The following is a 5,019-nucleotide window of genomic DNA, read 5'->3' as shown; positions in this document are numbered from 1 at the left end:
TTCCATGAGAAAGTCGTTCAAGGACTCTCTCAAAGTGCTTGAAGTTGATATTCGACACGCTAATACTTTGTAAGTTTATGGGGTGTAACATCCCGATATTTCTGTTCTTTTACCTTGTAAATAAATCGAGTGTTACGCTGAAATAATATCACACAGAGAAAAAACTGTAATTATCAATCTTCAATTATCATATCTCTTAAATCACCCAATCAAAATATAATCTCTCATATCAAATCAGATCTCAAATCAATATTTATTCCTATAATATTCATATGATCTAATCAATTCCTCAAGAATAAATATCATTACCTAATATGAATAATATATCATCAAATAAATATCTCTAAAATAAGACTTTGAAAAATCTGGGATGTTTGATAAATGCGAAATATTGCATAGTTGGACCCCTTTATTTACTTTAGTTAATCCTTTAGCTGTGTTATTATTTAATATTTTGTGTTAGTTTTGTGTTTTTAGTGTTTTGTAGGTCATTAAAAAAAAACTACAGCTTTAAAGGGAAAAATCCAAAGTTTGGAAGAAAGCATACTTTGAGAAGACCTAGATGATGTGGTTAAGTTTAACCAAATCTAAGAAAAAGGTTAAATCAGATTAAATTGGATAAAAGATCAGATTGGATAAAATTTCAGATCGGATTCAAATTTAAATTTTGTATATGTCTCAGTATTTTGACCATAACTTTTCGTTCAAATATCAGATTGAAATGATTCAAGTGGTATTAGAAAGCTAACACAAAATAATACAATTCGTTTTGAAATAGGATTTTCCTAATTCGGAAGGTTACTATGCCAAAATTTCCCTACAAGTGAAGGACACAAATCTGGACGAATCCTATTCCGACTTCAGACTTCTATTTTGACTGGGAGACAGGCCTCAAAATTGTCTAGGTTTAATAGGGCTTCTAGGACTTCCCTAAGCCTATAAATAGACTTCTTTGCATTCAAGAAAAGATATAGAATTCCAGAGAGCAAAATTCTACAGCTTTTCTCCTTTTAGTTTAGGTTTTCTTTAGTTTAGGTTTTATTTTTATGTGGAGTTAAATTCCCAACTAAGGTTGGGGATGAAGCTTCACCGATGAAGAACATTAATACTTTCATGTAAGTCTTTATTTATCTGATTTTATTGGGTTTAATATTTCAATTTGTTTACTTCTTTTCAATGTGTGGAGTGATTCTTGGATATCTTTTGTGATTCAAGGATACACTTGATGATTTAAGATAATTTCACATAATTGATTGCTTGATTTTATTTGCCTAAATAATTGGATATCCCTTGTAATTTGTTCTATAGATACATTTGGTGTTTCAATTAAGATTGGATATCTTTTGTGATTTACGGATACACCTGATGATTTAATTGATATTGGATTCCTTTTGTGATTTGTGCAATGAATGGATACATGAGATCGTTTTGATTAATTGTTTGAAGCATAGTAAAACATATCTAAGATTTTAATTGTGAAAATTTCAGATTAATATTGATAAACATGGAAGTATGTTGTTATGATTCAGTGAGTGTGAATTCCCAAACATGGAATTCTCAAACCTTAGTATTTTATCTCTTAGTTTATTTTAATTAGTTTATGTTTGTCTTTCAATTTTAAAAATCAAAATTCAAAACCTTTTTGGAACTGGGTTAGGATTTTTTTAGTTTAGATTTAAATTGCTCTTTCAAGAATACAATTCTCTGTGGGATCGACCTCGCACTTGCAATCCATTAAACTACAATCGATTCGTGCACTTGCGCGTTAAATAAATTTGCACAACACGCTACATGGGGTCTCTCTGAATTTGGTTTCTATGCTTTTCTTCTTTAGAAAAAAAAAAAAAGTGGTTTCTAATTTGAGAGAGGCAGGACTACGGCAACTGGGCTAAGAAAGATTGCAACCACAAGAGCTGCAGGACTTGTTTGCAAGACGGCGGTTTTGATTGCGCCACTCACGTGAAGAGCACGTGGGTGCCCCCAGCTTGGCGGAGGGAACGTCTGGTTCTGCCATTGATGAAAGGATGGTAAGGGGGCATTTTGGGGAAGAAAGATGCATAAGTGATCACGAGTCACCTGATCACTTTTCCGTTAGTCAAGATGGCTTTGACTGACGGATAGGTTGAGTTGCAAAAATTTTAACTTTGAGGGGGATGCATTGCAAAAATTGAAACAGTAGGTGGTGAAAATCGGTTCAAACTTTGGGCGGGGAGGGGGGGGGGGGAGTGTACTTTTCCCTATTTATAACCACAATTGAATTATTAATATATTTTAAGCTCGAGGTCGAGTAAAATTTAAACAAGCTGAACTCGAACAAGGGAAGCCTGCTCAGGCTCGACTCATTTACACGTCTATTGCTAAAGACAGAAATCAAACAGTTTCCATGGCAACATCCGAACAGGTTAATACCATGTGAGGACATGACTAGAGTTTCATGCCCAAATCGCCTTCCATGTCCAGAAAGCAGCCCACATTATAGGGAATACAAACTCTCTAACTTGCCTCATCAGGACACATATCCTCAATGTCTAGACATCGATCAATCTCTTAGATTGATCATGACCATAGGCATGTTTGGATAGCTCAGGGAACATGTACTCCCTGGAACTCCTCATGTTCATACATATTTGTACAAGTCTAAAATTAGTGTTACAAACTGATCAGGTCTGTTGAGGGAAGATATACTCCTAGGTCTTTCATGTCCGGATAACATCGTTTATGCCCGAACATCGATTGTAGTACTTGTCTTCTTGAAGGTTCTTCACCATTTTCACTTGTAGACCTAAGTACACAACTACCTATGTCCCAAATAAATAAGACATAAGTTTTGGATACCGAAAGAGCCAACCCAAAATGTAACACCTTCTACTATCTCTTTGTGTCTTCCATTCATCAGATGGTCACAAATTCACAAACAATTATATGTCACCCTATAATCAACTCAGAACTCTAGGTCAGCAGAGGACTTGCAACTCTTGATGGATGACAGAAAAAAAAAAAAAAGAAAAAAAAGAATGCAATCGAACCGAGAATAGGGGAGAAGGGACAATGTGATGGCTGTAGTGACATAGCTCAAGAAAGAGCTGGTGTTTTGTTGATCGCTTGTTTGGTGAAGAGAATAGATGAAGATCTAGTGTTTTCATCTTAATTTGTGTGGGTTCTCCATGTTGATGTGTCTATCTCTTATTGGATGGCATAAATGACCTAGTTTGAACCAAGTTCCAATTAAAGTCATTCTCTATTATATGTTATATAATTTTCAAATTAGTTTAGATTGATCCCAAGTATTCCCAACCTTTGGTTATTGATGTAATGGTTGTGAAGGAATGCTATAGAAGGGCTAAATTTTTTTGTAGTTACTAATGAAGCATAACAAAGTGTAAAAAATCAAACGACTAAAAAAAAAAACTAGGAAAGCCTGTAGAGAAAGCTTGAGAGGAGTGTGATTGTGTTAGCATTTCACATAGGCTCACACTCGCATTAAATGTGATGAGCGACAAATATTGCATATTTTGGCCTCTTAATTTACATTTGTTAATCCTTTAGCCGTATTATAATATGATGTTTTGTGTTTTTAGGGTTTTGAAGGTTGCTAAGGGAAAAGTTTGGAATTAATGCGAGAAATACCAGTTTTTGGGAGAAAGCCACCAAGGACAGTGCCCGTCCGGACGTCCAGACGGACCTGCGCTCGAGCATACTCGGGCAAAGCTCCAAAAAAGAGTGCCTGTTCGGACGAGGAAAACTCCCATCTGGACGGCCACGTCAGCTGCGAATCCAGCAGCGCCCAAACCCTAAATTAGGGTTAAAAATAACATATTTTTCGAGAAAAACGCACCAAGGGGACGCCGTTCACTGTAGTTTTCGACTTTTTGACATTTGTTTAGCTCTAAACTCGATTCCCTTTGTAAGTTTGTTAATTTTGATGATTTCAATTCATTTTATTATACTTTTGTAATCATGAGAGGCCAAAACCTTCAGCTAAGGTTGAAGATGAAGCCTCACCATTGATTTACATTCATACTTTCATGTAATGTTCATACATTTCCGTCGTTTAATTCAATTGAGGTTCTATTTCAATTCAATTAGTGGATTAAATTCTATTGATTGATAGTTTGATTATTACTTGTGCAAATATTGGATACTTGATGTGTTTCATCCGACAGATACATCGAATCATTAAATTTAAATTGGATATTCATTGTGATTCGTAAATTAAACGGATACATTGGATGATTTGATTTAAACTAGGTATTCATTGTGATTTGTACAATGGATGGATTCGTTGAATGTTTCAATAGATTACTACCTGACCTAGCTTAAAAGGATGGCAAATTTTTTTGACAAGGGTGCTAAAATATATGTATTTTAGCCCCTTAATTTATATTTGTTAATCCTTAGTTTTGTTAGTTTGTGCTATTTTATTTTCTTTTTGTATTTTCTTTGTTTTATAGGTCATGGAAGAAAAGAAAGGGTTTCCAAAAAAGTTCCAAGCTTAAAGGGCAAATTGGGAAGACCTAGAAGATTTGGTTAAGTTTAATCAAATAAAGGAAATGATTAAATCATAATTTCTCAAATTGAAGTCAAAATCGGATTGGATTCAAAATTGGATTTTGCATATGCCTCGGTATTTTGACCATAACATTCAGCTCAAATATTAGATAGAGGTGATTCAAGCGGCATTAGAAAGCTAACTCAAAATTATACAAATCACTGTGAAATATCATTTTCCTAATTCAGAGTGCCACTATGCTAAAATCACCCCACAAGATAGGAACGCAATTCTAAACGAATCCTATTCTGATTTGGACTTAGGTTTTCTTTATCCTAATTGGACTAGGACTTAAATCTCCGAATTTCCTAGGATTAATAGGACTTCTAGGACTCTCCTAAGCCCTATAAACAGACCTCTAAGCCTCACAATTCAAGAGACAAAACTTTGGGGAGAGGAATTGGAGGCTACCCCTTTCGGTTCTTTCTTTCCCTATTCTTTTTAGTTTTATTTTCATTATGTTTAACTAA

Source organism: Corylus avellana, chromosome ca6 (assembly GCF_901000735.1).
Source record: "Corylus avellana chromosome ca6, CavTom2PMs-1.0".
Lineage (NCBI taxonomy): Eukaryota > Viridiplantae > Streptophyta > Magnoliopsida > Fagales > Betulaceae > Corylus > Corylus avellana.
The sequence above is the reverse complement of the archived record's forward strand: the minus strand, read 5'-3'. Positions refer to the sequence as shown.